The 21,957-nt window shown below is 38.8% G+C and overlaps 1 non-coding gene across 1 annotated transcript; it reads right to left on the bottom strand.

Moving 5' to 3' along the window:
- Positions 1-21,526: 21,526 nt before the first annotated feature.
- LOC111753644 (U6 spliceosomal RNA) lies at positions 21,527-21,633 on the bottom strand. Its single transcript, XR_002788433.1, has one exon. It is a non-coding gene; the product is annotated as a U6 spliceosomal RNA (small nuclear RNA).
- Positions 21,634-21,957: the final 324 nt, after the last annotated feature.

The following is a 21,957-nucleotide window of genomic DNA, read 5'->3' as shown; positions in this document are numbered from 1 at the left end:
CATGTGCCACACGAAGCATCATTTTTCTTAAGCATTTACGGTGGAAGCTGTATCGCATTTTAAATCTGCAGACTTCCACAGTTTCAGTCTGCGTTTTCAGGCCTCCCCTCGTTATACATGGCCCAGTCAGGCATGCGTAACTATCGCTGTGGCCTCCATTTTAATAGTTTTGTCTTCTTTCCTTTTTCCTCCTCTGCTTCACATTGAAGACGGGTGACATTACGGCACTCAATACCTTTGTCATTCAGTGCCATGTGAAAGTAAGCTGTTAATACATTTGAATTCCAATAATTTTATTACTTATAAAAGATGATAAGCTTTTGGCATTTACTTTGTTGTTGTTGTTTTAAAGAGAGTTAAACAAAACAAAGCAAAACAATGAGAACAATACTGGATTTCAAAACAAGACAGTAGGAAACCAACAATAGTTACTACGTTGCGCATTGTTATCCTCTAACTGGTCACTCCGACTACCAGACATAGACATGCAAAACTAATTAAACAGTAAAGGCACTAAGCTGTTTCTTTACTTTAGTTGCTATCATTTCAGAAATTTCAGGTGTGTGACTTCAAATTTCTTCTGTGTCTGTGTCTCCTGGACTTGCTCTGGGTGGGCTGCAGGTCTGAGACTGCACCTTGCTCCTTTTTTGTGATATTTTCCTGTGTTCCTCTGAATCAGCCAGTTGCTGAGTCCTGGGTGCTTCCGGCACTGGCTGTCCATTCCATGGTGTACTGGATTGGGCTAGGCACCTTGGGCCTCCAATCTGAGGTTCCTGGGGTTCCTCCAATCTGAGCTTCCTGGGGAGGTAGAGAGGTGCAGGGTGGCAGCTTATCAATGCTCCCCTGATGGCAGCAGGGCCTTGAGCATGGCTTCTTCTCCTCTGGGGCCAGGGAGCTGGGGGCTCACTAGGGGTTACCCACCTCTGATGGCCAGTTGTTGACATTTCCTATGAAGCTATATTAAATACTTGCCTATACTTTGCTGTTACTAGAGTCAACTTTTTCTTCAAACCCTTTTATTTAGAAGGAAGATTATAAAATGGGTGCAGTGGTGCATTTCTGCAGTTTCAGCTACACAGAAGGATGAGGCAGGAGGATTTCTTGGTACATGAATTAGAGGCCAGTTTGGGCAACACACTGAGTTCAAAGCCAGCCTGAACAACAAGTGAGACCCAGGCCCTCCCCTCCAAAAAAACAAGAAAGAAAGAAAGGAAAAGAAGAACATGATGTAGCTCTTTTAGAACAGAAGGACAGGAAACAATTAAGCCACCTTGTAGGGCTGGGGATTTAGCTCAGTGGTGTAAACCCTTCCTGGCAAGCATGAGGTTACAAGTTTGATTCCCGGCACCAAGAAAGAAAAAAAAAAAAAAAAAAAAAAAAAAGAAGCCACTTTGTGATGTGGGCCTGAGGAGAAACCTTTTGGTGTGTTATATGGGGAGTTAAATTCTCCAATCTGCTCCTTGAGAAAATCTGTGAAGCTCTGCATTATCCCTCAAGGCTGTTGAAGTTGAATTTGTAAATTGTTTAGACAACAATCATTGTAACCAACGTGTGTGTACCAGTGCTATATTTGGATTATACTATCATATGCACAATATATGTTGTTTACTTATATTTAAATGCGCATTTGTATATAGTTAAAATTCAAGCTTTTCAAAATAATTTTATTAGTGTATGCTTATATAATAACACTCATAGTGTGGAATTGGTACATGTACATAGCAAATGTGATTCTTTTATGTCCCCTTCCCTGCCTCCTTTTCATTTGCACATGATCTAGCTCCCTGTTTTTTTTTTATTATGTTCTATAAGCTTATACAAGAAAAACTTGTGTTTCCAGTGATAATGCAAAATTTGAGAAAACCTGCCTCGTTAGGGATTCCTTTTGAAAACCTGCCTTAAGAGTGTGGACTCATTTGTTTGGATTTATCTAGACAAGACTACAACCCTGTAAGAAGTGTTTAAAGCTGGATGGAAGGCTCCTTCTAAATGGATATGCTTCTTTGAAAACAGTAACTGATATTAATGATGGTATATGACACAGATTATGAGCTTCAGCTTATAAAGCTATTCAGAAAAAGCTCTTCCATTTTCTGGAAATGAGATAGCAACTGTGTTCCAGCAAATTTCCTGAATTGTCTTTGTGGTTGGCTTTACTGCCCTCTTTGCTAGGAACATTTGGCGGATAGTTCTCCTAAGTTAGCAGAATCAGTGAAATCCAGTATAAAGCTGTCATTTTTTCCAGTTATTCAATTTTATTATCAAGTGGGTGATTCTCTGCTGATTGGATCCACCACAAATCTATAATTTCCAGGCTCTGCTGCATCTTTGCTGCTGTTGGGCATTCATTCCTGTGACAGAGACTGAGGCTGAGCTCTTTGAATCACATCCTAGCCCCCCTTTTCTCACCTGCAGGTATAGTTCCAGCTAGACAATTAACTCTTTTCCAGTCTCCTTTCAGTGAAGAGACGGCTACATAGCAAAGTCTGGCCAACAAAGGACAAGGTTTCCTTCACCAAACGGAAAGGCAGCAGCTCTCAGATTGAAAGACAAGTGGAAAACAATCCTTCCCTGTAGACTGTTTGGGTCTTTTTCCTTTTTCTACCCTGAGCTTGGATGGGACACCTGGGGAGGTACAGCAGCCACATTTTGTCATGAGGTGGCACTACTGAAAAAGGAATCTGGACTTGGGGCATCGCTGAGCTTCTGTGCCAACATTTCACTCACTGTCTTTTCAATGAGTGAAATAAGTAAAATCCCATCCATTTCATCCAGTACAAAGCTGTCATTTTCTCTAGTTATCCAATTTTATTATCAAGTATTTCTAAATTACACTGTTGCCTGAAACATTCCTATAGTCCTCAGTCCCACTTGGTTCCCTTTGCTGACAGAGGCAGCCCTGCAGTTCTACTTGGGCATTTCTTGGCTCTGCTCCAGACTCCATGTGGTTTATAGAATACCATCCCATTCCATATTCAAGAGTGAAACACTCTAGTCTAACAAAGTGGTGTATTCTATATTATACTCACAACTGAACATATGATCTTAGATGATCCAGTGAGTCATGAAAATTTTGTTGGGAGTTCTGAAATGTAGTCTTCTTCTCATTCTAGTCAATGTGACATACAGGTGCAATGTCAGGAACTGCTGCAGCCATTTTGTTTCCATGTGTAATTTATCCTAAGCATACAAGAGATCCACTGAGAATGGATCTTACATTACAGAGACCTGTCTCTCTGATCTGCATGCTCCTGAACTTTGTATGATGAATCCTTTTTATTGTTTAGTCATTTCAAACACACTAAAGTTTTTCTGATGCACTATATTAGTGTGGTCTCTAACTTGGCAGAAAACTTCATAGGCAAGATCACTTACATTTGCTCTTCCAGCAATGCCCCTTTGCTCTCTGTTCTGTGCCTCCTGTGAGTGAACTGCATTGACCACACCAACAGGCATCCTTGCCTCTGACTCCCAGCTGGACTTGGCCAAAAGGAAGCACCAGCAGGTGACCAAAGGCAGGAAAGGGAAGAGGAAGAGTGGGGGGCTTCTGGACCCTTTTTGGAGGGCCACTGCAGGCTGCTGTCACCACTGCAAAGGCCAGAGCTCCATGCACAGACCTCGCTCTCTGCTCAAATAACCATGTCCTCCTGTTGCTTGCTCAGTCCTGTGTGGAAGGATGATTCTTCGCAGACGCCAGTGAGAGAGCTGCACTGAATCTCGGTGGCTTTCTTACACTCTGAGCACTCTTTTGTAAATAGTTCTTTTATTATAATCTCCTCAAAATATCTGACCCGCTCATGTCTTCACTTCCTTCCAAAGCTCTGACTGGTTCACCTTACTTTCTGTTTTACCAAGAAGCCAGAAGTTGCACTTTTGCAAGTCTCTAGCCAGTGCTCAAAGCGCCCACGCCCCATGCATCCTTTGAACACTGTTCTAAGCTTCAGTTCTGTTTCTGAGATTGCTGGGGAACATGGAACAAACCCACGCTTCTATTCTTATTCAAAAAATGCAAATAATGATGCTTTCCTACAGAGCTTAGCAGGGATTTTCTAAGAATTAAGCCTTACAATCGATATAAAAATACTGAGTACTAGAAATGTGCATTATTATTGTTGCTACAGAACTAAAAGTCAACCTGTTTTGACCATTCAACAAGATGTTTGAATTCTCTCTTTTTATTAATTTAAAAGCTACTATCTAAACATGTATGTTTGGTGACTAATTCAAATACTCCTTTTGCTGGCCACATATGCTGTTCAGCTCTCCCTTTGACACTGATCATACCTACGCTAGTCTTTCTTCCACAAGTGGAAATACGTTGGAAAGACCGTGGGCTTTGGAGCCCTCTCATATAACTTCAAGTTTACTGGTTAATGGACTCCATGGAAATGACGTGGCCCCTCTGAGCCAGAGCTTTTGTCCATACAGGGGTAGGAAAGATTGAATGAGGTGAGGTAAAGGACCACACTGGAGTCCTCTCTTTTTCTCCTCTGGTGACAGGAGGAGGGCCCCAAAGTGGTGCAGCACATACTTCCTGGACCAGGATCAAGCAGGCCATCGCTTATCTGATGAACAAGGAACAGAGGGCTAGGATGCCAAAAGATGGACTCTTAGATGATTGTGGCAAAAGGACTGGGAAGTGACAGCATGCTCAGGTCAGGGAGGGGACATTCTCTTTAACTGAAGCTTACTGGAAACCACACTGTGGGTAGGACTCACCGGCCATAACAGTCCTTCCCAGAAGTAATCCATGTGATTTGAGGACATTTACTGATGAGATTAAAATGCTAAAATACCATCACGAAGCAGCCAACCTACAGTGCAATTAATGTCTAGCCGGCTATAAACTTGACAATTATAATATGCTATGGATGTCAATTGAACTGATGGTGTTGAGACAGCGGAAGTCATATTTATGGAGCATTGACATTGGTCACGGAAGTTTATGTATGCTATCACATACAATCCTCATATTACCCTCCTGCAGCGGACGTTTGAAGTGTTAGTTGACTGATGGGGAAGCTGGGACTCCCACGGTACTTACTTACTCCATGTAAGAACCTCTGCATCAAACTCTTGAATGCACAGGCCGCTGATGTGAGGAGTATAAGCATCGTGGGCAGGAATCTCTGGCCACAGATTTAGGTGCAGGAATACTATGTGTCAGCTTTATTCTTACGTCATTCAGCTCAGTTTCCATTCTGAGTCACTACTCCATTAGGACTGCAGAAACTTAATCTCTTGCAAATTTGGGTTCCTCCCTCCTCTCTCACATGGGGTTACATGTGAGCTCTGACTTTATATGGTTTATATAAGTTTGCATGGTTATATGGTTTAAAAAATACAAAGCACAGGGTGGGAGGTAGCAGTACAGGATGGGAGGAAATCTTCATCGAGGTGACCAAGAGGGGAAATCTGTTCCCCCCTCTTCGGTCCATGGAGACATGTTTTGTTCCCATCTATGCAACCCTTCCATCTAGCCAGTCTCTCTCAGTATTTCTGTGCCTCCCTAAATACATGAGTATTGTTCTGTCATTGCTCCACCATGATCAGCCTCTGCAGGATATAGATGTCCGTCTCTGGTTTGTGTTGTCCATCCAGAATTCTGTTTGGTTGCAGGGACACAGGTGTCTTCTGCTACTGTGTTGTGTTATTCCATGTGGCTCTCTTCCTGGTGCTCAGCCTGGAAAGCAGGGCATCACACGGGGACAGCAAGAGAGCAAGAAGCCTTCGGGGCCCATCACCTCTGAAAAGCTCCATTTCACAGTATCGGTGCACTGGGGATTAGATTTCCAAAACGCAGACTCTGGGTGACACAGTGGAACCATAGCAGTTGTGTACATACACCAGCCCGGTTTCTAAGAGACTGTATCCAGTGTGGCGTGGCTGAGCTTGTACGCACCTCAAAAATGTGAGACTTACTTTTCTAGGCAACTTTACCCATTCTTATCCTGTTTTGAAACAAAGCACATGGATATGATTTTTAAAAAAAATACTTGCACGCAGAAAAAAGAACACCATGAGAAAGGTCTCTTTCTTGATCTTGATCTCCCCCAAATTCAGTGCTTTAAATTTCAGTTCTCTGGGACAACCACTTTTACCAGTTTCTTGTGTGTCTTTCCAGATACATTCATCTCACACAGACAGACAGACAGACAGACAGACAGACAGACACACACACACACACACACACACACACACACACACACACACACTATAATATATGCTGCCATCTGCTCTGCCTTCTGCTTTTTTTTTTTTTTACTTAATACTATATCTCTCCATTACGCTCTTCTGAGTGCCTCTCTTCCAGCCCTTGCATTGATGATATCCATCATTACACACCTCCTTGTTACTCCTAATTCCCTTGTCAGCCCTCGGTTCATCGTTACATTGTCTTCAGGGGAAGTTACTTTCTTTCTTACTTGAAGTCAGCAGTGTCCGAGGGCAAACCATTACAGAATTATTAGGTATGTACCACTAGCAGAACACTTGAAAAAACTTCAGCAAACTTCATAGTACCACAGCATGTGGCTATTTGTAAATCATTTTCTTACGATGAACACAGAGTAAAGGAGCTCAAATCTTTTGAACAGCTGGAGGTCTATATTTGTACCATATTTTTATTTCTGTACTTAGAATCTATGACCATATAGCACATTATAATAATGTATTTTAATCTGCTATGACAACAAATTAGTGTCCCAAATATAAGAAATGGGTGTTTAAGTTATTTATCCTTTGTATGTAAATTGTTTTTACCCTACTAGTATGAAATTTCATCTAAACATCTATACCAGGATAAAAACTCACTTTAAAAATAGACATTTATTTTTCAAAAGCCTGCATTTTATAACATAGGAAAGCAATCTAATGGTCTGATTGCTATTTTCTTATTCTAGAGAATTCATGGAACAATCATGATCTTCAGAGAAACATTGTTAGGAATGATTGCCACAACTCTGCTGTCCAAGAGAACTGTTTTTGGGGTTCTTTCTTTAGGATTTGGTAAAAAGACTTTAAGAATCTGGAGCTTAGCTGGGCATGATCGCACACTACTATCCCAGCACTTGGGAGGCCGAGGCAGGAGGATCACTGCAAGTTCGATACCAGCCTGGGTTACAAAGTGAGCCCCAGGCCAGCCTGAACTGCATAGTGAGACCCTGTCTCAAAAAAACAAGAATAAAAGAATTTAAAAATAAAATAAAAAAAGAATTTGGAGCTTCTGAAAAACCTGTGAATCTACATAAGAAATCTCTCTCTCTCTCTCTCTCTCTCTCTCTCTCTCTCTCTCTCTCCTTCCTCTTTCTTTCTTCCATTTTTTCTTGTAGTACTTACGATCAAGTGCAGGGGTGCTCTACCACTAAGCTCTACCCCAAGCACTCACCCTTTTAAAAAAGTTTGAGCCCGCGTGGCCTTGAAACTATGATGTTACTGCCTGAGTCTACCATGTAGCTGAGATTACAAACATGCACCACCATACCCAACAAGATTTGATTTTTATTGCCTTTCTTTTTTCATATCTTCCTTGATCTTCTATTTCACTCTTAACTTGGATTTCAAAGACAGACCTGAATTTGGGTAACAAATATGTTACTTACATTCTTTATAAATATTTGGAGTTACTAAACATTTTTAAGTCTTGGCTTCAATATCATCTGCAATGATGAAAATAATGATATTTGCTGCATGGGAATTTTGTAAGCACTAAGACAAATTCTATAAAAATAATGAGCAAATATTAGGTGCTTAATATTTATCAGTTGTTCATTCGACAAGCATTTACTCCGAATCTACCATGTGTCAAAAACATAGTTCGGGAAAAAACTGGACATTGATATACAGTATTACAAAAAATGAGTCAGTGAAGGTGGCTGACGCGTCCTGGGGGAGGGCATTCTTCCAAAGAGAGGAGACGGTGTGGTACTGAGAAAGAATGAATGGCTTGTTTTCCAGAAAAGGAATAAGGGATTAGGATGCTGGACTGATTATGAAACACCTGATAAGGAATTCCCAGGGTCAAACATGGAGATCACACAAGGATTTATAGCCCGGCTGTTATTTTAAGAAGTAATGGCTCACATTATTATGCGTGTTCTTCAAATGGAGCAATGACCAGATGAGAGTGGATATTTTCCTAGTACCAAATGGTCAGTAGTGGGTGGCACAGCCCTGGGAGATTTTTAAACAACAGATGACACTGTCAGACTTAGCAGGCAGGCAAAAGGGGCTGAAGGGGAAACCGGCTGGGGGCCTTGACACCGCTGAAGAGTTATGTGAACATTAACAGGATATAAGGCTTAGGAACTGGGACTCGTGCAGGACTTCATGGCTATGGGAGGGGGCAAGGAAAGATCAAAGCGTCCCTTCATCCCCACGGAGCTTGGCAGTCCTGGCTTTGCTGGTGACAGGTCCATCAATGTCCCGGGATTTAGACTCACGGCAAAGAGGCGGCGGGAAGGTGGGAAAAGAGGAACGGCAAAGTCAAATCTCAGCACGTGCAGTGATCCTCCTTGCGCACCTGGGGTTGCTGGGGTGCCAGCTGTTTGCAAGACATCTCCGTACTTGTTTAACATAAAATCATGGAAAGGGAAAGTCATCTCTCCAGGCCATGCCAGAGGCCACGAGAGGCCATTTAGTCTTGCTCTTCTTCTCTGATGACTTGGGAGGCTGGGTTTAGTATGCAACTGATCTTGCCCAGGCTACTTTCATTCATTACTCTCACTTCTATCTCCACAAATGGGCTACATCCTCTAAGTCTCTTGCCTCTTGTGTGTTAGGCACTTGACATGTATTATCTCATTTATGGATTAGGAAAGTGAAATTCAGACAGGGTAGGTGGTTTTAATATTTTAAATTCTATAAGAAGAATTTTGATTATCGCGTTGGGACTAAGACAACATTCCTGATACATTTTCAGTTTGATTTGCCCCCTCCCAAGGCCCTGCTGAAATTTGCCATCCTAGGGGCTGAGCGGGGCGGGGCCTTTGGGACTGGCCGTGAAGACAGTGCCTTTATTTTGGAGGTGGGTTCGTTTTCCTTAGAGGGGCTTGTTATAAGGCCATCTTACCCCTCATATTTTCTCTCTCCTGTATTGCTGGCTTGAGGTTTTACTTTTGCATCATAAAATGAAGTAGCAGGAGGCCCTCACAGAAGCTATGTCGTGCTCTCGGACTTCCCAGATCCCAGAGTTGGGGGCAAAAAAACAAAACAAAACAGAAACATAGAACTTGTTCTTTATACCGTCCCGAGTATTCTGTCATATCGACAGAGAAAAGGTCTAAGACTCTCTATCCATTATCAAAGCCTGTGCGATTTTAGGAAAATAATTACAGATTACTTTCTATACAAATCTTTAAGTTCCGGTATTGACAGATGCCTAACGATGCTGGCAATGTATCGCAGTGGCAGAGCATGTGATGAACATTGCAAGGTCCTGGGTTCAATCCCCAGCATAAAAGAAGGACATATCTAAAGACAGTTAAAGGCAACTGACAGACTGAGAGAGTCTCTGCGCCTTTTAGATCATACAATATTCAAAGAGTCCTCATAAATCATTAAGAAAAATTACTAATGACCCAAGAGGGGAAAGAATCTGAACAGTGTTTACCAAGTGAAACTATAAATGATTTTTAAAAGATGTCCAGCATTTCTAGTACTCAGAAAAATTGTTCTTTAAAAATTTTTAAATGTTGAAAATTTTGTTTATATGATCACCTGTTTTTGTACTTTTTTATTAAAAAAAAAGAAATGCAAAATTTCAAAAAACTAGTAGGAAATTAACACTAGTTAATATATTGTATATTATTATCTTAGAAGTAATTGTTAGGTTACAATATTGAGGCATGAAAAGATAATCAAACAATCAGACAATGGGAGCACAAACTGTTCTTAGTGATGAACTTAGAGATTAGTAGTATTTGTGCTGCCGAAGTGAGCACCAGAGATTAGTAATATAGTTGTCTATCTTTGTGTGTATCTATATATATATATTCTTTTCCCTTCTTCCTTTTCTCTTTCCCCCATCCAGTTCTTCCTTTTGAGCACTTTCTTTCCCTATCATTTTCACAATATCTGTTGTACGTTTTGTATCTTATTACTCTGTCAGTTTTTTTTTACATTAGGGAGGTAATATGATATTTACATGTGAGTCTGATTTATATCACTTGTGATTATAGTCTCAAATTGCATCCATTTACCTATAAAAGACTCAAGTTTACCCTTCTTTATAGCTGAGTAGTACTCCATTATGTACAAAAACCACATCTTTTTAATCCATTCCTTGGTTGATGGGCGTTTGTTGTTTCCAAGATTTAGCTATTACAAATTGTGCTGCTATAAACATAAGTGCACATATATCGCTGTGGTATGATGTTTTTAATTCTTCTGGGAAAATACCTAGAAGGAGAACAGCTGGATTGAATGGGTTCTCCAATCCCAGTTTTTTGAGGAATCTCTGTGTACTGATTTCCAGAATAGTTGTATCAGTCTACACTTCCACAAACATAGAAGAAGTGTTCCTTTTTCCCCACAATCCTGTTGACATTTGTTATTGGTTGATTTCTTTTTTTTTTTTTTTTTGAGGTAGGGTCTCTCTATGCAGTTCAGGCTGGCCTTGAGCTCACTTTGTAGCCCAGGGTAGTCTCCAGCTCCCAACAATGCTCTTGCCTCAGCCTCCCAAGTGCTGAGATTACAGATATGAATCACACTCTCAGCTTATTGGTTGATTTCTTGCTGGCTCTCATTTTTTCTGGAATGAGATGGAATCTCAGTGCTGTTTTAATTTGCATTTCTCGAATGACCAGTGATGGTGAACATTTCTTCATTTATTTATTTGCCATTTGTATTTTTCATCTGTGAAGTGTGTGCTCATCTCAGATGCCCATTTTTGAAGTGAGTCTTTGAATTTGGGGGCCTGATGTTTTCCAATTCTTTAAATGTTCTAGATATAAGAGTGAGGGGGAATTGAAGAAATCACCAACAGAGTGAAAAGGAAGCCCACATAATGGGAAAAGAAATCTTTCTTTTGTACTTTGGAGTCAAGGCCTAGTTGAGTAGCTCAGTTCTACCTCAACTCACAACCTTCCTACCTCAACCTCCTGAGTGTGCTAGAAATATAAGTGTGTACCACCATGTCCGGCATATTGCTTTATTTTGAAGAACTATAATGAATTCTGTGTTAGTTACTTTTTTCTCATTGCTTAGACAAAAAACCCAACGTCCAAAGTTAAAGGAGAAAAGGTTTATTTAGCTCACAGTCTGTGAAGGTTTCAGTCCATGTCAGCTGGCTCCAAGGTAGGGAGGCACATGGCAGAGGGCAATGGCTCATTGCAATGGAAGACAAAAGAGCAACAAGAGCAAAAGTGGAGGAGCACAGGGAGAAGACCCTCCTGTCCCTTGTATTGTACATAGGCCACACCCTCCTAGGGTGGGTGTCCCACTCACACCCGTAATCCCAGCACTGGGCCATGAATTAATCACAACTTCTAGAAACCTGCCTCCATGACTGCGTGAGGCTTTGGGGGAACATCCAGACTCAAATCATAACAATTATTTTCACAGTAATGCTCTGCTTTAAAGGGTGAAATATTTTTTCAGGATACATATTTTTACAGTTGTCTTTTCCTTTCTTCATAAATCATATTTTCTCAGATTAATCCAATGAAATAAAATAATACTACAAAATGAATAATTTCATTTTACTTAAGTGCTTAGTTTTTCATTGTCTGTTCATGTTTGTGAAGGAGATAAAGGTTGATAAATGTGTATATAAGGCATTTGATCTGGCACTATAGAAATCATCAATCAAATATTAAAAACTAAATTGATCTTTCCTATAGAATTTAGAATAACTAGGATTTATGTTGCCTTTTTTGGTTATAATTGGTAATTATACTGTGGTCATGCAATAGCAAGCAGAAACACTGAAATGACACCCAGAATTTAGAGGCAGATTTGTTTTACACTGATGGATCATTCCCAAATTATCAGGCCCTGAAGGCCCAGGCAGGAGGTTTTTATGGGGTTGAAAGGGAAAGTACAGAGGCAGAGTACTTGGCTGTCTTTGATTGGTTCTTGGAATATGCATCATAATGATCAGCTATGTATCACAGTGACCAGCGGTTTCTAGGAGACGGAAGTAACAGGAACTTGTAATGAGAACTGTTACCTGGACAATTAGCAGACTGGCTAGGGGAGAATTTTCTGCTGCAATCAAGCATACCTTGATCAGGAGGCTCAGAACCACTAGGTTGGTGATAACTCAGTTGTAGAGCACTTGCCTAGCACGTGTAAGTCCTGCATTCCCTCCCCAGCACTAAAAACAAATGAAAAGAACAAGGCTCAGGATTATTACTTACACGATCTTGTGGAAAAGATATAATAATAGCCCTACAGAGTGGGATTGAGGAGGGATTTTTTTGTTCTACTTAAGTTTGTGTTTTACAAACTCATGTTCAGAAGATTTTTCTCTAGAGTTCAGACCACTTGAATGAATGGCCTGACAGTTTCCAAGTAAGATCATCATAATTATCATTTAATGATATTTCTTTTTTTTTTTTTAATTGGAAGGCCTTTACTTTATTTATTTATTTATTTATTATTTTTGTCCTTTTCTGGTACCAGGGATCGAACTCACGACTGTCTGCTTGCAAGGCAGGCACTCATGCCGCTGAGCTAAATCCCCAGCCCCCGTTTAACGATATTTCTTTTACTTGGTAAAGAATACCCAAGTATGAGCATAACATTGCAGAACATGTTCTTGAAATGTGTTATGGAGTGAAGCTGGTGATCCTAGAGATCAAATTTCAGCTGCTTTGCACATAACAATGTTCACCAAAATACCAAAATCATAGCAATTTCTTGTGTGGTTAGACATTAACTGTTATCTAGGTACTGCAAACACTTCGGCTGCACTTTGCATAAAAACTAAGGGAATGTGTTAGCTTCTATTTCTTACTTTATATGATCTATCTTTAAGAAAATTTGTATCTTATTCTACGTATAATATGTTATACACATAATTTTAATTTTTGGGTTATTTTTGAGACAGGGTCTTACTATGTAGCTAGCTCACTCTGATCTTGAACTATGTAGCCCAGGCTGGTCTTGAATTTGTGATTCTCCTGCCTCAACTTCCCAAGTGCTGGAGTTACAGGCTGCACCACCACAGTTATTTTGTATAAAATAATACATAATTTTCTTCAAAAATATAACTTTTTTTTTAATAAAAATTAGTATGTAGGCTGAGGATGTAGCTCGGCTGTAGAGCCTTGATTACCATGCACAAGGCTCTGAGTCCAATCTCTAGCACTGTTTTTAAAAAATTGATTTTGTGAATCAACATACCTGGCCAACAGTGCTCAGCAGTATACCTCAGTTTTGTAATTTTAACTTCATATAGAAATTGCTTCTTTGAGATATAATTTAATAATTTGTCCTCTCAACTTTTATAAAAATTTTTTATTTGAAGAGCCTATTTTGGGTCATGTGTAAAACATCAAGATAAAAATGTCCAGTTTGTATCCTAACATACCTTAGAGAAAGATTTCCTTGGATATTTAGCAAAAGGAATTATTCTCTCTAGTACACTTTTTAAAAAGCATATAAAAATTTTTTGTTACCATTTTTGCATCGTCAAAACTGACGGTCTTGGTCTTTGTATCTTGCGTTTTCTTCGGGCCAAGAGAGATACTGGCTACTTTGACAAACTTAAAGCTGATTTCAAGAACATCACCAGCAGGGTGACCTTTGGATTAATGCAGGAGCCAGGGCTTCATCATTTCCGTCAGTAAAGCTCAAGAGCCAGCACTGCACACGAAGACTTTGATTTACTTGCTGTTGATCAGCTGGACCCTGACACACTTCTTGACGACGGAATTTTTTCCTGTGCACATCTCTTTGTGTATGAAGTACCTCAAAAGAGGTTGATCTTCAGGGTTTTTCCAAATAGGCTTTTTAATTTTTATGTTAGAAATTGAACCGAGGATCATCACACAAAGGTATCCCTTGCACCGCTCCCCTCCCACTTTTTTTTTAAATTTTGAGGCAAGGTCTTGCTAAGTCACTAAGTGGTTTAAGCTGGCTTGAACTTGTGATCCTCCTTCATTGGCCCCCTCAGAGTACTGGGGTTTCAGGTGTGTGCCACATGCCTGGCTCCCAATGGACTTTCTTGTGTTCTTTCTCAGTGGCTACAGAACTTCCTTACAGCACGCAGACTGCAAACTTGCCCATCATGCTGGGGCCATAGGCCCAAGTGAAAGATCTAATACACTTTTGTTAAAAATTATAATTAATTTTAACACAAAATTTACTATCTTACCCATAGTTATATGTATAATAGACAGCAAGAAGTTGACCTCACTGTGCATCTGGTTTTCTAAAATGCTTCGTCTTACAGAACAGAAACTCTGTCCCCACTGGGGATGATGGTCAGTTCTGTGTGTCAGCATAGCTGGACTACAGTGCCCAGATAGTGGTGCGAACATTATTCTGATGTTCCTGTGAGAATAGTTTGGGGGTGATATTTACATTTAAAGTGGATTTTGAGTAAGCAAGTCCCCCTGCACAGTACAAGTGGGCCTTATGCAGTGGACTGAAGGCATGAACAGAACAAAAATGCACCTTCCTGAGCAAAGGAGGCTGTCATGGTTTATGTCTGTGTCCCCCAGGCCTCATGAGTTTGCATTGTGCATTTGTGCATTTGCATTGTCTAGTGCTTGGATTGATGGTGTCAGTGCTATATCCACAAAGGGGTGGAGCCAGGATATGATGTAATGGCAGGAAGAAGGTGTGTCTTGCTCTTTGTCGGTTCCTGTTTGCTGTTTTGCAGCCGCCATGAACTGTGGCCCAGCCATGCCCACCTGCCTTGGAGCCAACTGAGTGTGGACTGAAACCTCCAAAAACTGTAAGAAATAAACCTTTCCTTTCCCAACTTTGGGCTTCAGGTATTTTGTCTCAGCAATGAGTAAAAAGTAACTAAGACAGAGGCATTGCCATCAGATGGTCTTCCAGACTGGATCTCGGCCTCAGCGCTGCATTTTCTCCAGCCTGGCTGTCTCTAGGCTTGATCTGCAACGTTGGTCCTTACCTGGTTCTCCAATTTGCTCTGCAGATTTGGGCTTACAAGCCTCCATGGCTGTGAAGCCAACTCCTGAAAATAAGCTTCTCTCTACACACACAGCTCACTGTTCTGTTTATCTGGAGAACCCTGACTCACCTACTCATTGAACAAGAGCTACTCCTCAGCCTCTGGCAGCTACCACACTACTTTCTGTCTTTTGAGTTTGACTACTATATAGTGATTTCATAGTAGAATAATCATATAGTCTTTGCCTTTCGTTACTGGCATATTTCACTAAATATTATGTTCTTAAGATTCATGTATAGCATATATCAGGATTTCTTTCCTTTCTTTTTTTTAGAGAGGATCTTGCTGTGTAGGTTGGGTGGTCCTCCTGACTCAATTTCAGCCTCCAGAGTGCTGGGATTATGGATATGCGTCACCACATCCGGCTCTTCTTTCCCTTTAAGGCTGAGTAATATTTCATTCCATGCATATCCATGTTTTGTTTATCTGTTCCTCTGTCGATGGACTCTTATGCTGTTTTACCCCCACTGTCTCTCATGAATAAGGTATATGAATATCACTTCAAGACCCTGTTTTAATTTTGTCTTTTTGGTGTATACCCCAGAGTGAAATTGCTGGATCATGCAGTAATCTTATTTTTAATTTTTTTATGGAACTGTTGTACTGTTTTCCATAGTGGCTACACTATTTTACATTCTCATCATCAAGATATTAGTTTCTCTGGGGCTGGGGATAGAGCTCAGTGGCATAAGTGCCTGCCTTGCAAGTGCATGGTCGTGAGTTCAATCCCTGGTACCAATTAAAAAAAAAAAAAAGATGTTAGTTTCTCAGTGCTCCACCTCTTTGTAACACTTATTCCCTCCCCTTTTTTTAATGACAACCATCCTGATAGAGGTGCTATCTCATTGTAATTTCATTTATAGTTCCCTAATTATTCAAGACCATGAACATTTTTTCTTATGCTTGTTGGCCATTTGTGTATCATCTTTTAAGAAAAATTTATTCAATCCTTTGCCCATTTTTATTTGAGGTTGTTTGGGCCTTGTTGTTGGATGGCAAGAAGTCCTTTGTAGTCTGGATGTTAACTCCTTATCACACATAGGACTTGCAGATATTCTCTCCAGTTTTGTAGTTTCCTTTTCATTCTTTTGGTGGACAGCAAGCTTTAATTTTCAATAAAATTAGTCCGATTGCTCTGTTCTCCCTTTTCATGCCTATACTTTCAGTGTCACAACTAGAAAATCATTGCCAATTCCAGTATTACAAAACTTTTCCCTGTAGTTTCCTCTAAGAGTTTTAGACCATTGTATTAATCTGCTTTCTGTTATTGTAATAAAATAGCTGAGGGTGGGTAACTTTATAATGACAAGAGATTATTTAGCACACAGTTCCAGAGGTTCGAGGTCATGGCACCAGCACCAGCTCTGATGAGATCCTCACGATGATGGCATCACCATGGCAGGAATAATGTGAGAGGAAGTGATCACAAAACACGACTGGGGGCTGTGCAAAACCGGGGCACCATCAGAACTGCATTAGCCCTGTGCAAGGGCACACGATAATGACCTACTGTTCTCCTGCTAGGCCTCTGAATGGTCTTACAACTTCAAAGCTACCACATTGAGGACCACACCCGTAACACATGAACACCGGGGGACAATCCACATCTAAGTCACAGCAGCATTAATCAGGATGCGGCTTACAGTGAACATTATAAATTGAACTGTGTTCCGCTCAACCCATATGTTGTAGTCCTACCCTCCATGTGACTATATTTGGGTATAAAAACTGTAAGAAGATAATCAAGCCATAATGATGAAGCCCCAATCTGATATAAGACTGGTTCTTTATAAGAAAAGGAGAAGATATCAGAAATCCACCCTGCCCCATGCCATGTGCTCTGAGAAGACAGACTATGTGATGTGGTCCAAATATGCCCCCCAAAGTTCACGCACTTGAAATTTATTTTCCCTTTTAGGTATCAGGAATTAGGACCTTTAAAAGGTGATTAGGTTTGAGGACTCTACCTTCATTCGTGGATTAATACTGGACTTGAGGAAATGAATTATTTACCATGGGAGAGGGGTCCTCATAAAAAAGTAAGCTTGTGTCTTTTCTCTGTCTTACATGCTTGATTACCCTGCTTCCTTGAATCATGTTTGGATGCAAGAAGTTTCTCATTTCATGAAGCACCTTGATCTCAGTCTTTCCATCCTTCAGAATGATGAGAAGATGTAAAGAAAATAAATTTTTCTTTACAATTACCCACACTATGGTGTTCTATCATAAAAACACAAAACTAAGATACTTTGAAAGGTCACAAAAATGAGATGGCCATTTGCAAGCCAGAAAGAGTCTTCCCCACAAACCAACTCTGTTGGTACCTTGATGTTGGACCTATCCTATCCTGAACTATGAGAAAATAAATGTCTATTGTAGAAGCCACCCAGTCTGTGGTATTGCATTCTGACTTCCTTGGGCAGACCAATACAACAGGGCCCCATGGCATTCTTTTGGATGTAGATAGCTGGGTGTGAAGACTGTCCTTTTCCCATTGAATAGGTTTGGCATCATTGTTAAAGATCATTTGTCTACATGTTTGAAGATTTATTTCTGAGCTTTGTATTCTTCTATTGGTTTGTCTATTTTTATGCCATTACATCAGTGCTGAGTAATGTATTTTGAAATAAATTTTAAAATCAGCAAATATAACACCTCCAATTTGTGTTCTTACTTAGGACTTTTTGGTTACTCAAAGTCCTTTGAGATTCCATATGAATTTTGGGATGAATTTTCTATTTCTGCAAAAACAAAAAAGCTTTGGGGATCTTGATAGATATTGATTAACTCTATAGATTTCTTCGTGTAGTATGGAGAGCTTAACAATATGAAGCTTTTCAATTTATGAGTAAGAGATGTATTTCCATTGATTATGTCTGATTTTTATACATCTCCTTGCTCCTTAAGTTAATTGTAAATAGAATTGTTTTCTTAATTTTCTTGTGCATTGTTAACTGTATAGAAGCACAGCTATTTTCCCCTTTTTTGTTTGTTTGGACAGAGTTTCACTATGTTGACCAGGTGGATCTCAAACTTACAACAATTGTCTTGCCTCTGCTGTGTGCTGGGATTGCATCCCTGTTGTATGCTGATTTTGTATCTTTTAATTTTGTTCATTTCATTTATTTCTTCTAACAGTTTTTGGGTGTGTGGAATCTGTGGGGTTTTCTGTATGTAAATCATGTCTACGAACAGAGATAACTTTACTTTTTCCTTTACAATTTGGAGACTTTCTTCCCTTTGCTTACATGATTGCTCTGGGTAGAAAGGCCAGTATTATGTTAGAAGTAGCCAATGTGAGTATGCTTACTTTTTTTGTTCCTGTTCAAAGAGATCAAGTTTTTTGTTTGTTTGTTTTTGCTTTTTGGTACCAGGGATTGAACTCATGACCTCAGACTTTCCAGGCAAGTGCTAGAACTGCTGAGATAAATGCTCAGCTAAGAGATAAAGCCTAGGGGCTGGGGATTTAGCTCAGCGGCATAAGCGCCTGCCTTGCAAGCACATGGTCCTGAGTTTGATCCCTGGTACCGGTAAAAATACAAAAAAAAAAAAAAAAAAAAAGAGATAAAGCCTAGACTCTTTTACCATTAAGTATGATATTTACTGTGGAATTTTCAAAAGTGACTTTTATTATGTTGCATTTTAAATTGTTCCTACTTTGTTGAGTTTTTTTAGATCATGAGAGGTTTTAATTTTGCTAAATGATTTTCTTGTCTCAACAGATAAAATCATGTGTATTTTCAAAACCTCACTGTATTAGTGTGGTATTTGATGATGGTTGCCTTTTATCTTATCTTTAAACCAGATCCTCATGTATGCTAGGTAAGCATTCTTCCATTGACATACCCTCAACTCTGCTTCAGGCTGGCCTTGAATTCATTATGTAAACTCAGGCTCAGCTTGAATTTGTAGCAATCCTCCTGCCTCAGCCTCCTGAGTGCTAGGATTATGGGTGTGCACCGTCATGCACCCTGATTTTTGCAATTCATGCTCACTGTTTACTTCAGTACTAAAGCACAGTTGATTATAGAGTGTAATATGCTTTTATTTCTTCTTTTTGCAAAAAATCAAGTAATTCAATGTGATTCTTTTTAACTTGTTTTTTAGTGAACTCAAGATAAATTTATTTCACTATTTGATAACTAACTCATCTTAATGTTTCTGTATACTGCTTGTGTTACAATTTGTCTTCTACAAGTGTGTTGCATATTTTCTCTTGAAAGTTCCACTTTCAAAATCAAAAGAAAGTTTGTTCTTGGTGAAGTCATTCAGTTTATAAATCATATCTAAATTTTATAGTGCTGATAGTGATACATACATATATCTCTTCTTACAACTTAAAGAGCCTCTGGCTTGGTATTTTCTTCATTTCCCAAAGTTAACTGTATAAATTAATAAAACAATGCCTTGTTTTTAAGTTAGGAAAAAGATATTAGTCATTCTTTGGATGAGCCAATTTTTTTTTCAATCAGATTTTTTTGGTACATTTCAGATATGCATAATGATCGCATTCATCGTAGAGAATTTGTACCTGTACAGGATATAACTTGTTTCTTTTGAATGAGCTCATTTTTGAAATGAGACTTTGACTTTGCTTTTACTGTTTAATTTCCACTTTGAGTGATAGTGGAAAATAAATTCATGTTAGAGAATAGTTATGAAGCCAACTTTATCAACAGATATCAACAATATCTATGTATTATTCTATTTTTTATTGGAATGACTTGATTACAACATCACAGGAGATGAGCTTCCCACTTAGGAAACTATCTCTTTAAAAAAAGTCCTGCAGGGCCTAAGGATGTAACCCAACAGTAGAACACTTGCCTAGCACACATCAGGACCTAGTTAAGTCTCCATTGTGGAAAGAGTAGTTTAGGAAATTGGAAAAAGTAGCAATATATGCTTTATCTTATCTCTCAGAGGATTTTCTTTTTTTGTCTTTTTGAGACTGGGTCTCACTATGCAGTTCAGGCTGGCCTTGAGCTCATTTTGTAGCCTAGGCTGGTCTCAAACTCACAACAATCCTCCTGCCTCAGCCTCCTGAGTGCTGGGATTACATGCACAAGCCACCACACTATGCTCTCAGAGGATATTTCTTGTTTCTTACAAAACAAAGGTATGTTATAAGAATTCTCATTTCTAGTTATTCAAGTTTTTTTTTATTTTATTTAAGGAGAAAAAAGGAAAAAAACAGAAAAAGGGTACAAGTTATACAGAATTTCAGAAAAAATAAACAATAGGAAATCACTAATTACATATTGTCATTTTAGAAATAATTGTTCAAGTTACAAAATTAAAGCATATAGAGGGGACTTTCAAACAGTGAGACTGGAAACAGTTTTGTTCAATGATCCAACAAAACTCAGTAATATGGTTATCTATCTTATACACTTAAATATATATGCAGTTATATTCTTTAGAGCACTTTCTTTTCCTTTCTTTTGTACAATAACAATTACACATTTTGGGTTTTATTACTCCCATAGTTCTTATTACTTTTTTTTTTTTTAAGAAAGTAAAACCAAATGTGACATAACAGGACAGAGTCAGTCAAATCAAAAGGATGGACATAATACATAATGTAAAAACAAAATACAAGGTGATCAACAATGGTTACCATAATGCCTCTTGCTATCTTAAAAAGAATTGCCTATATCATCAGTTATAATAAAATTGAACAAAACAGTAAAGAACAAGACCAATAAAACCAAAACATTGGAGACATTAGAGGACTTCAAAAGAAGATAATAGTCAACCAGAATGGGCGTCATAATGAATCTTATTGTCTTCATAGTTGTTGCCTATACTCTCGAACTTGGTACTATCAAGCAAAGCAGAATAGAGGAAAATCAGTCAAAACAAGATGGTGAGAGCAATACAGGGTTTCAAATCAAGTTAATAGGAAATCAATGTGGTTTACTATAATATATCCTGCTATTTTTTATTCTTCCCTTAATTAAAAGGATAAAAATGAAAAAGTAGATAATAAAAAGGAGATTGAGATAAAAAAGAGGGCATAGCAACAAAACAGCGCAGGTCAAAACATAGCCATTTAAGCAAAATAGTGTTTCACTACAAGATAATCTTGACATAATAGTAGTTACCATAGTGTTTCTTCCCTTAAAATCTTTGGGTATAACTTCGTATACTGTAGCATCAAACATATCAAGACAATTTAAACCGTTCAAGAGAATGACAGTATTACAGGGTATTTAGAATCAACTAACAGAAAATGAACAATAATTTCTGTATAATCTCCTTGTATATAAAAGTTTTTGTTTATATTATAACATATAATAAAATCCAATAAGATACAACAGGTTAAAAACCGATGGAGACAGAAAAATAAAAGCTTGATGGGACTTCAAAACAAGAAAAAATATGGAATGCTTCACGAATTTGCATGTCATCCTTGCACAGGGGCCATGCTAATCTTCTCTGTATCGTTCCGATTTTAGTATATGTGCTGCTGAAGCGAGCACTAGTTATTCAAGTTTTAAGAAAAATATCTCAAATTTACTAGTTTATTATTTGGTGGTAATATTTTTGTGTATTTTTGTATTTTAAAGAGGATAAAATCAAGCAAAATAAAACAGAATGAAACCAATCAAAATAAACCAGTATAAGTGATACAGGACTTTAAAATATTACAAAAATCAATAATAGTTACCATAATGCCTTTTGTTGTCTTCAAAACAGCTGCAAATACCTTAGGACATAGTACATATCGAACAGAATAGAATAAAATAAAAACAATGAGCACAATAAAGGACTTCAAAACAAGCCAATAGTAAATCCAAAATGGC

Source organism: Cavia porcellus, unplaced genomic scaffold (assembly GCF_034190915.1).
Source record: "Cavia porcellus strain 051 isolate PalLab524CR breed Dunkin Hartley unplaced genomic scaffold, mCavPor4.1 scaffold_14, whole genome shotgun sequence".
In the NCBI taxonomy this organism is placed as follows: domain Eukaryota; kingdom Metazoa; phylum Chordata; class Mammalia; order Rodentia; family Caviidae; genus Cavia; species Cavia porcellus.
Note: the sequence above shows the minus strand (reverse complement) of the source record. Positions and strands in the feature narration are given on the sequence as shown.